Source organism: Rhineura floridana, chromosome 4 (assembly GCF_030035675.1).
Source record: "Rhineura floridana isolate rRhiFlo1 chromosome 4, rRhiFlo1.hap2, whole genome shotgun sequence".
Classification (NCBI taxonomy): Eukaryota; Metazoa; Chordata; class Lepidosauria; order Squamata; family Rhineuridae; genus Rhineura; species Rhineura floridana.
The window spans coordinates 104826269-104838487 of record NC_084483.1 but is presented as its reverse complement, the minus strand read 5'-3'; the positions used below and the strand labels follow the sequence as shown (position 1 = coordinate 104838487).

The following is a 12219-nucleotide window of genomic DNA, read 5'->3' as shown; positions in this document are numbered from 1 at the left end:
ACTGGGTATCACCAGCATCCCAAATCTCCTGATGACTGCTCCCAAGGGCTTCATATAGATGTTAAACAACTTAGGGGACAAGATGGTACCCTGCAGCACCCCACAGCACAACTGCCAGGGGGCCAAAATACAATCGCCCAATGCTATTCTCTGAAAACGACCCTGGAGATAGGATCAGAACCACTGTAAAACTGTGCCTCCAATAACCATCTCACCAAATCGGCCCAAAAGGATACCACCGTCAATGGTATCTTTACCTGATTCACTTCATACGTGCAGAATTAGTCTAAAGCTTTTTGCAATATTTGTACAATTTGTTTAAAAGACAAGTTTGGATACAGATTTCAAGTTTGCCCCTGACGAAGGCAGAGTTTTATGTGTCCAAAACGCGTTGGGCTCATTCTCTCAATAAATCAATTTGAATTTTTTTACTCACATTCCTTTGTCTCTGGCATCTTGGGGTTTTTTTCTCCCTCCCTCATCTCAGTAGTTGTTGCAAACCAATGGGTCCAGGGTGGGCTTCTTCAGGAGTGGTTGAATCACCACCTCTTTCATGGCAGCTGGAACCACTCCCTCCCACAATGATGCAGTGACCACACCCTGGATCCACTTGGTCAACCCCCCTCGGCAAGCTTTAATAAGCCAAGAAGGGCAAGGGTCGAGAGGATACATTGCTGGCCGCATCATCGCAAGTACCTTGTCCACATCAACAGGCTGCATCAGCTGAAACTGTCCCAAGAAGTTGCAGCAGACGTTGCACTGGACACCTCACTGGAGACTACAGTAAATGTGGATGAGGCATCAAGATTGCTACGAAAACGAGCAACTTTACTCTCAAAGTGCCTTGGAAACAACTCATAGTGGGCCTCTGAAGGGTCTCAAACTCCTTTTCCTGGAGTTGATATAAACAAACCCGTGACAATACGGAAAAGCTCCAATGGATGGCTGGGTATACGGTTCAGCATCATGGTAGAGACGAAGGTCGGGGAGGCGGGGTCGCCGTAGTCTATAGGAGCTCTTTCTCACTCACCGAGCACCCTGTACAGGTGACGACTGGATTGGAGTGTCTCCACCTTGCGCTGGGCCAGAGAGACAGACTGGGAATTTTGTTGGTGTACCGCCCGCCCTGCTGCCCAACAAATTCCCTAACTGAGCTGACAGAGGTAGTCTCGGAGGTATTGTTGCAGTCCCCTAGACTGCTGGTACTGGGGGACTTCAACGTCCATGCCGAGACTGCTTTATCTGGGGCGGCTCAGGACTTCATGGCGTCCATGACAACCATGGGGCTGTCTCAGTTTGTTACTGGCCCGACGCATGTGTCGGGACATACCCTTGACTTGATCTTCGCCACTGGACAGGGAGATGGTGATCTGGAGGTTGAGGTTTTTTCATCTACCCCATTGTCATGGACAGATCACCGCTTGCTGAGGTTTAGGCTCACGGCGACCCTTTCCCTCTGCAAGGGTGGGGGACCTATTAAACTGGTCCACCCCTGGAGATTAATGGATCCTGAGGGTTTCCAAAGGGCTCTGGGGGATTTTCCGACTGAGAAGACTGGCGCTCCTGTTGAAGCTCTGGTTGAACTGTGGAATACGGAGATGACCCGGGCGGTTGACACGATCGCTCCCATGCGCCCCCTCCTATGTAGAGCTCATACAGCTCCTTGGTATGCCCCGGAGCTGAGAGTGATGAAGCAAGAGAGGAGGAGGCTTGAGTGCAGATGGAGGCAGACTCCCGACGAATGCAATTATGCCTTGGTAAGTGCCTGCTCTAAGCGATATACAGCAGCGGTGAGGGCAGCAAAAAAGAGATATTTTGCTGCCAGTATTAAGGCATCACTCTCCCGCCCAGCGGAGCTTTTTAAAACTGTACGAGGGCTTTTACATCTTGGCCCTCGGGATACTATAGATTCATCTGTAGCCCGCTGTGATGAGTTCGCTGGACACTTCCAGGACAAGATCGCTAGCATTCATCGGGACTTAGACTCCAATATTATAGCAGCTGGATTCAATGAAGCATCCAGAACACGGTCTTGTCCTTATTTATTGGATGAGTTTCAGTCTGTGCAGCTTGAGGATGTTGACAAGATGCTTGGACTGGTGCGGGCGACCACGTCGGTGCTGGATCCTTGCCCCTCTTGGCTGGTGAAAGCTGGTAGGACCGGAACCGCCGACTGGGCCAAGGAGGTAATCAATGCCTCTTTGCGAGAGGGAGTGGTCCCTGACTGCCTAAAAGCGGCGGTAGTGAGACCACTCCTGAAGAAACCCTCCTTGGACCCAGATAACTTGAACAACTATAGACCTGTGGCGAATGTTCCGTTCCTGGGCAAGGTTCTGGAGCGGGTGGTGGCCGGCCAGCTCCAGGGGCTCTTGGATGACACTGATTATCTCGATCCGTTTCAATCCGGTTTTAGGCCTGGGTTTGGTACCGAAACAGCCTTGGTCGCCCTGTATGATGACCTTTGTCAGGAGAGGGACAGGGGGAGTGTGACCCTGTTGATTCTCCTTGATCTCTCAGCTGCTTTTGATACCATCGACCATGGTATCCTTCTGGGAAGACTCACGGAGTTGGGAGTTGGGGGTACTGCTTGGCAGTGGCTCCGATCCTACTTGGTGGGTCGCCACCAGAAGGTAGTGCTTGGGGAACATTGCTCGATATCCTGGACTCTCCATTGTGGAGTCCCGCAGGGATCGGTTCTGTCCCCCATGCTTTTCAACATCTACATGAAGCCGCTGGGCGCAGTCATCAGGAGTTTTGGAGTGCGTTGTCACCAGTACGCTGATGACACGCAACTCTATTTCTCCTTTTCATCTTCTTCAGGTGAGGCTGTTAACGTACTAAACCGTTGCCTGGCTGTGATAATGGATTGGATGGGAGCTAACAGACTGAAGCTTAATCCAGACAAGACCGAGACGCTGTTAGTGAGTGCCTTCTCTGCCCAGATGGTGGATGTTCACCCTGTTCTGGATGGGGTTACACTCCCCTTGAAAGAACAGGTTCGTAGCTTGGGAGTTCTTATCGACTCTTCCTTGTCTCTTGAGGCTCAGGTAGCCTCAGTGGCACGGAATGCTTTCTACCATCTCCGATTGGTAGCCCAGCTACGTCCCTATCTGGACAGTGACGACCTCGCCTCAGTCGTTCATGCTCTGGTAACTTCTAGATTGGACTATTGCAATGCACTCTACGTTGGGCTGCCCTTGAAGACAGTTCGGAAACTACAGTTAGTCCAGAATGCAGCGGCCAGATTGTTGACGCGGACAAGAAGGTCCACTCATATTACACCCGTTCTGGCTCGTCTGCACTGGCTTCCTATTTGTTTCCGGGCTAAATTCAAAGTGCTGGTTTTGACCTATAAAGCCTTACACGGCATGGGACCGCAATACCTGGTGGAGCGCCTCTCCCAATATGAAACTACCCGTACACTGCGCTCAACATCTAAGGCCCTCCTCCAAGTACCGTCCCATCGAGAAGCTCGATAGGGCCTTTTCGGTTGTGGCTCCCGAACTATGGAATGGTCTCCCCGATGAGGTGCACCTGGCGCCGACGCTGCTATCTTTTCGGCGCCAGGTGAAAACTTTTTTATATTCCCAGGCATTTTAATGCATTTTATTATATGTATTGTTGTATTTTGCTGCTGTTTGATTATTTTTGTTTACCTTTGTTGGCTTGATTTTATTGTATTATTGTATTTATATATTCCTGACTGTTTTATTTTATGTACACCGCCCAGAGAGCCCTTGGGCTTAGGGCGGTATATAAATTAAATTAAATAAATAAATACTTGAGGAGGCGATGGTGGCAGAGAAGTGGGCCTTCTTTGTTGCCCTCACTGCCACACAGTAGGCACAGCTATGATGTTTTACTCGTGCCAGATCAGCCTCACAGCACGTCTTTTGCCACTTGCACTCTAGCCATCGTCCAGCCTTCCAGAAATCACCCAGAATTCCATGTCCAGAATAGAATTCTTAGTCTGTTTGGAATTAGGTGCTCAGAAGCTGATTATTTTAACTCCTTCTGCTCTCAGCTTTATCCTTGATTGCAAAACTGACTTGAGCTGTTTTAAAAATTGGAATGTAAAAACAATATCCAACTGGGAAATACTGTCTCAAGAATTCAGTGTGGCCAGAAATTTCTAAGTTAGAAAAAGTTATCTACCATACCGCACCTAGAGAAGGATGAAGCCAAGTATATTTCCAGTCCCTGCCACTCTCACATATGTTCACTCATGAGACCATTCTGTCCCATTTCTGCGTTATTTATTTATTTATTATTTAATTTGTATCCCTCCCTTCCTCCCAACAGGAGCCGAGGGCTGCAAACAAAAGTACTAAAAACACTTTAAAACATCATAAAAACAGACTTTAAAATACATTAAAACAAAATAACTTTTAAAAATATTTTTAAAAGCTTTCAAAACATTTTTTTTTTAAAAAGGCTAAAAACTTTTTCCCCCAGAAAAAGAAGGTTTAAAAACATATTAAAAAGCAGTTCCAACACAGACACAGACTGGCATAAGATCTCAACTTAAAAGGCTTGTTGAAAGAGGAAGGTCTTCAGTAGGCGCCAAAAAGATAACAGAGATGGCGCCTGTCTAGTATTTAAGGGGAGGGAATTCCACAGGGTCTGCAAAATTGTTTTTACAAAATCTGCATGAAAATTTCCATTTAAATAATATTTAACTATTTAATTTAAAATACATTTTCTCTCAAAATAGTTGTATTTGATATGGTGATTGAGCTGAAAACTGCATCACATTTGGGAAGTGCAAAACCCAGAGGATAACTTAGTTCTGATCTGCACATGAATATTTATTTGTTTCAACAATTTATATACTGCTTAATTACAATTGCCTCTAAGTAGTGTAGTCAACTCAACAAATACAGCAAATATAAAAAATAAGTTAAAAACTATAAAATCAGAAAATACTTAAAATGCCTGCTTAAAAGAATGAAAAACACACACCCTACAGTAGGTGCCAGAAATTTATAAGAGAGGGGGGTCTGTCTGATCTCAGCTGGGAGGGAGTGCCACACAGTTGGGCCACAATACTGAGGGCATGGCTCCTGGTGGACTCAAGCCATGCATCCAAGCTATGAGGGACCACTAACAGTGACTCCCTCAAAGATCTCAGTCATCAAGCAGGGATATAAGGAGCCACACAGTTCCTGAAGGTATCCTGGCCTCAAGTTGTTAAGGGCCTTGTAAATGAATATAGGAATCTTGAACCTGGCCCACATATGGGCAACCAGTGCCCAATATCCTTAAGCCACCTCATCCTCCAAGGGCAAGGTATGCATGATGTAAATAGGTCTTTTAACAATGCAGATTCTGACTATGTGAGTGTGAGCTTTCTATCTGACTAATTTGCGGGCTTATCTTGGAATCATCAAACCATACGGATGTAGGGTGGCCAGTTATACATTGCTAAAGAAAACAGGAAAAGCATTGCCCCCCCAAAAAAAGACAAAAGAAGGCACAGATTTGCAAAATATTAAAATTTAAAAATGCATATGCTAATTTATATAGAGAGATGCAAATTTAGAAAGAAATTAGAGATGCAATACATAGTTGTGAAGGCTGTGACCATGTGACCTGTTTGGTTGCTCAGCCTGCTGTCCAAATACTATTGATGGGCAACTTCAAGGCCCCCTCCTCTCCTTTCTTATGGCTCTTTACTTTTAAACTGGACTTGGACCGGAAAGCCTTTCAAACAGATGACTCCTTCAAATAGAAAACTATTTTCAGCCTTCCAAATAGAGTGCTCTAAAGTAGGGCACATGACCACCTCTATATGCATGTGTGAATCAGTTCTTAACCCATCTTAGATGCTGCTATGAGGTTATCTCTAAAGGCATGCATTTGATGGCACTGTAGCACAATCTATAACCAAAATAAGCAGACATTCTATGGTAGAACAGCTTTATTCTTGGATTTGTACAGAATTCATTAATGTTTAGCTCCACAGGACAGAACAGGATGGAAAAAAGAAAACAAAGCATTTTGATATGTGGGTTGTGGACTGAAACCTCAATTTCCTTGTATTGCATGCAGTTATGTTACCAATCTTCTCAGTATTCAGAACCTAATATCACCATTTCCTGACTATCATAGCAGCAATATTCTTAGCAATTGAAGACATTCAAGTCAGATAATATGAGTTCTGCCCTTTGCAGCTGGCAGTTTGATGTCTTACCAGCAATTTGTAATAAAAATTCATCTCAGGTTCTGAAACATTGAACTGCTAAAATCAACAGAATGCTGACAGAGAATGTACTCTAAGGTTATTTTTAGACTGAACCAGATTGGACTTTTGACACCTATTCAGCTATGTGCCTAAGCATGCAACAAACAATATTATTCAAAAAGCTATAAACATTGTGGCGGGTACTGGCTCATTCTTTGGGGAGGGGGGATTAATTTTCTTTCTGAACTGTTTCTGCCTTTTATTAGTAATTTTTAAAAGACATCACTCTTAAGCCGTAGTCATAGGCAGGAGGCCTATGTCCTCCAATGTCCTTGGAAGAGGAAAGCAAACTTGTGATCCAGAATGTGCTTCTCTGTTGATTGGAGTTTGCAATGGAGATAAAACATTTGCCAGAATGGTTCTTTTTCCTTTTAATAAGTAGAAATAAGTAGAATATAATGAGACTTTGTTAATTTGTACGCTTCTGTCCCTGGGTACAATCTGAAAGCACATGAGGCCACCACTTTGCTGAAGTCTGGATTTGGCCAGTACCTGGATGGGTGGGCACCTGAGAACCACATATATGCTGCCTTGGGAGACCAATGCAAATAAAGAAATAAATCTCCTGCAATGTTCACAAACTTCCTTCAGTTTTAGCATACATACTCAATGCTCTTTAACACCTGTGCTGCTCAACTTGCAGAGCTATTCATTCCACACTTTTGAGTCCATGGTAACCACATTTTATGTTCAGGAGGCAGAGCTGTGCTGTGAGCCAGTAACGGATGCCGAACACAGCTTGAAAAGTAGCAGATGTGATTTGGGTACCACTACATTGGGAGCACCTTTGAGATGTGCTGCCAGTTTTCCTAAGTATGAAATAAACATCCATGGAAGTGATTATAGAAGGGTTTTGTGGCCAGCATCGTATGGAGAGTGGTATACTTGCTTTAGGTAGAATCATCTAAAAGTTCTTGCCAGGTATGATGCATGGATCAGATGTCTTATAATCGGCCTGCTCTTCCCCCAAGCCTCTGTACAGATATATGTTGTGTACACACCATACCTGTATGGGTGTCATGCCATGTGTCATGCAGTGAGAAAGAGCTGCAACTCAATGGCAGAGCACCTGCTTTGCATGCAGAAGGCCCCAGGTTCAATCCCTGACATCTCCAGGGAGGACTGGGAAAGACTCCTGTCTGAAACCCTGGAGAGCCTCTGCCAGTCAGTGTGTGAACATCAGAAATGGGGATTTCTGTTGCCCTTCAGATGTTGTTGGGCTCCAACTCCCATCATCCCTGTTGCCCTTGCTGGCTGGGGCTGATGGGAGTTGGAATCCAACAAGATCTGGAGGGCCACAGGTCCTCCATCCCTGGTATAGACAATGCTGAGCTAGCTGAACCAATGGTCTGACTCTGTGGATACTCCTATGAATCAGGTCCACTGACTCCCGAGAACGCAGTATGCTGGGCGTGAAAGGAAACTTAGCACCACTGAAGTGCTAATGTTCTTACCATGCAACAGAATGGTCACTGGAAGGTCTCTCGCTGTCTTGTGAGAGCAGAATCAAAGCTTGGAAAAGTTACTTTTTTGAACTACAACTCCCATCAGCCCCAGCCAGTGATGGGAGTTGTAGTTCAAAAAAGTAACTTTTCCAAGCTCTGAGCAGAATGCATCACATGCAAGCAGTAGTGCTTAATCAGGGTTGTCAATTTTTGATTTCAAAAACAGGAGGGACCAGGAAGCAAAGTCAGGACACATGGGAAGAACATGGCAGGATTCTGGTGGGTCAGGATGGAGGCAGACTGGAATCTAAAGATTAAGGGGAACCATGGCAGAATTTTGAGGACATGAAGTTCAGCAGGCCCAGCCTAGTGGATCATGACTAGAGCCTGGTAGAATTTGATGAATCTCATGGGCAGAACCAGGAATAATTGGGAGTTTCCTGGCTGTTCAGGCCCCAGTCTTAGTAGTTATCCAGTAAATACTGTTATTGGTTAAATCACAGATTATTGGTAGAGCAACTACTTTGGATGCAGAAGGTGACAGGTTCAGTCCCTGGCATCTCCAGGTAGGGTTGGGAATGTCCTCTGTCTGAAATCCTGGAGAACTGCTGCCAGTCAGTGTAGACCAGCCTTTCCCAACCAGTGTGCCTCCAGATGTTGTTGGATCACAACTCCCATCAGCCTCAGCCAACATTGCCAATGGTCAGGAAAGATGGGAATTGTGGTCCTACAACATCTGGAGGCACACTGGTTGGGAAAGGCTGGTGTAGACAATAATGAGCTACGTTGAGCCACAGTTGTAATTCAGTATAAGGCAGCTCGCTGTGTTCCTATCGCAAGTAAAATATTGGCTGCTTGGCTAGCCTAAAGTTAGAGAACTTTGTCCACAGTTACCTAGGTTTAAGTATTTAAGGCAACTTTTCCTGTTTCCACCATAACACATTAGTCTAAAGAAAAATGTTTTCACCTCTGCTGTGTATAAAGTATTTTAATATTTGTGGGGGTTAAATTTCTGCATTTCTGAATAATAATACCTCATTCTCAAAATAGCCTGGTGTTTCCTGTCTCTTTCCAGAGAGAGACTCAAAGATTTTTCAGTTATTTTTCACTTGTATGAGGGATCATTCCAACGTTCATGGAACACATACATTTCTATGCTGTCCAAGATAGCCAAATTTGCCCAAGAACCTCAGAATCATTTTATTTATCTATTTTGTTTGCATCCAACATGTGATCAAGGCAGTGTGCATGGTTCTCCCCCTCCCCATTTTTTCTCGCAACAAACCTTCTAGGTAGGTTAGACTGACAGATAGCAACTGGCTCAGGGTGAGCTTCATAGCTGAGTAGAGATCTGAATCATCATCATTTATTTGTATGCTGTCTTTCCAGTCTTCCATGCTCAAGGTGGCTTACAACATCCACATAATTCACTCTAGCTGTTAGAAAAATATAACAAAATGCCATAAACAATAAACTAATGAAAACAACAAAATTAAGCAATCCCCACATACTTTATAAGGTCTAACAAGAAAAATACAAGCCCATGATTCCAATAAAAGCAAAAACAATGCATTTCTGAAATTAAATCTTGACCCCCAGCAAGGACTCCTAAACAACATCCCACTCCAATTGTTTGTAGACATCCCGAGCAGCCACTCCGTCTGGACTAGCAGCAAGATGATCTCTGGTGCCCCCAGCAGCAGCAGCAGCTTTTGAAGCTACTCTCCCAAACCAGGTGAAAATTAGCCAGCAATGAATCTGAATCTCCTCAGTCCTTGTCCCTAGAACTGGCTCATTTGCCCAAAGTAATAGTGTACATAAAATGCAATGGAGCTGTTACTCCTATAGAATCATAGTATTGCAAGTGTCATCAGAGATCATCTAGTCCAGTATCCTACAACTATGGATATTTGATCGGTGGCCATCCAGCCTCTGTTTAAAATGTTTCAAGGATAGTCTGCTTCTACTATTATTCCTGGATTTCACTGTCCCTGACTCTGTCTGACACTGCCCTTACCATACCAGGTGCTTCTCCATCTGGTGATACAATGCCTTTGGTGCAATTATACACCCGCTTTGTCTCCCGGCTGGCCAGCTGATTCAAAGGTGTTTGGAGAGCATAGGAAATGGTTTCCAAAACTCACTTTCCCACCTTCTCTTCCATCCATTATCGCAGAGCTCTGTCACCACTGGAAAAGCAAGAAGCAATGAGATAGACGGGTATAAGGACTGAGCCCTCTTCAGGGCAGGCTATCCCAGTCCACAAATGAGTACTGCCCTTAGTAGATCAGTATTTCCAGACTCCTTCGAGCTCTGGAACAAGAAAGCAGTAGAACAGCCACAGGTTGCAATCCTGAAGCCTTCCACTCCTTCTTGAGAATCAGGTTGTTAAGAGACCAAGAACAGCAAGGTACATAATTTTAACATGGTATGGCTTTCATTTCCTGGACATCTGCAATCTTAAATTATCTTATCTATTCCAGCTGAGGCTCCTTGATGCTAAGGCCAACCATATTAACCAAGCTTCTCCCTGCCTACCCAGGTCTGACTGGCAGAGGCCTCAGTAGCCAAGTTCACTTTGTCATTCAACAAAGCACTCAGGCAGTAATCAGCTCTTTTGCAGACCTTCAGAATGTGCAATCTCATTCCACAAATAAAATGGCATTTTGTCTGAAATAATCTTCCTTTGCAAATTTACCAAACTGTGGCCAAATTAACAATGACACCAAGGATAAGAGCATGTCCTGGCCAAATGCAGCTCTTTAGCACTTATTCTTATTTTAAATTCTTTTCCGTACCAGCATATGCTTAGCAGTTGGTCTATTGGATTCACTTCAGTGATCCAGAGGGAAAAAATGAATGGGGGAAACACCTACAGAATATGTGCACTCAGGGAACAAAGAGCTAACTGAACTGAAACAGGAATGCTAAGTAGCAATTATGACAGTGGTAAAGCTTCAAGCCGGTCATAGTCCATGCACAGAAAAAGGTCAGTCTGGAATTGGGGGTGGAAGGCTAGGGGAAAGAAATGAAGTCAATGAGACAAAGTGTGGATCAGGCAGTGAGAAGATAAAAGGGTCCTGTATACTACTGCATCGAATCAGGGCCAGGAGAAGCTGGTCCTTTAGGGCAAGTGGGCACTGTCCCAACAAGCTCAGTGTGTGTTCAGCCAGCCCCCACCTGCCTACCTCCTTACATACTACCAGTCCAGAGGTTGGTGGCACTCCTCTCAGCCTCCACCTCCTCAGTCGCAGTGAGGAGGATGGAGAGAAAAGCAGCATTAGTTGGCTCTGCCTGTCATTTGCTTTGGCTCCACCTACTCTGGGCCTCCCTACCAATTCTAATGAGCACTAGCTTCCACTGATCAGGGGCTGTTTGGGAGTAACAGGCAGAGTGATGGGAGCACCGCATCCTCTAAGCATCTTCTGCAGGAAGGATGGTTTAAGGATTCTGAAAAGAAAAGATGGAGGGCAACTGGGGAGGGAGGAGGCAGAGGAGACAACCTCAACATGTGCTAGGAAGCAGTTGGACCCATTTCAATAAATAGGTTCTCTCTTTTCAGATTTTTCCAGGATTCTGGAAAGCATATCATGTGGCACATTTGGATCGCTCTTTCCCACTGGCCTTCAAGAGGCAAAGAAGATACTGGAGCTTCCTGGTGTATAAGGACAAGCGCGGGAGGCTGGGATGGGGTGGGCATTAAATAAGGTTTTCAGGGTAGAGCACATGTGTTAAAGCTGTGCCTTAAGCTTTAGGTAAAAACTCAACTACATTATCAGAAAACAAACTCTGCCAAAAATATGTGATTTTGGTTCATTTAGATATAGACACAATCCAAAGAAAGTTGCCTGTGCTCAGGTCTGAATGAATAGGATAGGCTAGTTGCGACTAACAAGTGCCATTGATTGTCACAGGACATATACAGATTCACATTTCTCTGGATGTGCACTGAATGCGATTTCCAGTAATAGTATCAGTAATAGCAATTGGGCTGGACCCCCTTTCATCCTTATTTGAAATGAAACAATTAGCCACATCCTCTGTCATTAAGGATTTCCTCCCTATCTACCTATATACTGTATGTTTAAAATAGGTTCTTGCCACAGCTTTATCATCATTGCTTACCAAGTAGGCTGTGTCCCTTTCTCTTCCCATGGTTATCAGTGTTGCTCTGCCATTCTGAGAACAGGCTACTGAAATGGTGTCTACATGGAATTACACCCTTGAACTATGTACAAACCACAGTTTTAGCAAAGTATACTCAACGACTGTGATCTGTGCCAAGAACAGATTGCACCACTATACTTTATGATCTGAGCTGTCTGCCTTCCAGCCTATTTCCAAATGACGATCGAAGAAGATTGTGTACATGGCCTTCAGAACCCTAAATAAAAGTGACAGGTGTTGGCTACTTGTGAAACTTCCTTTTTTTGCCCTTCTAGCCTAATTACACAGTGGGCAAATCAAGAACTGTCCCCCAAACTAATTAACTGTAAGAAGTAACTGTCTGATAAAGTGTTGTTTAGTAGA

The 12219-nt window shown here is 44.6% G+C and overlaps 1 long non-coding RNA gene across 1 annotated transcript; it reads right to left on the bottom strand.

The window, feature by feature from the left end:
• Positions 1–8883: 8883 nt before the first annotated feature.
• Positions 8884–11892, bottom strand: LOC133384408 (uncharacterized). Its single transcript, XR_009762550.1, has 3 exons — positions 11815–11892; positions 9707–9878; positions 8884–9125 (listed from the first exon to the last, which is right to left on the bottom strand). It is a non-coding gene; the product is annotated as an uncharacterized LOC133384408 (long non-coding RNA).
• Between the last annotated feature and the right edge of the window lie 327 nt (positions 11893–12219).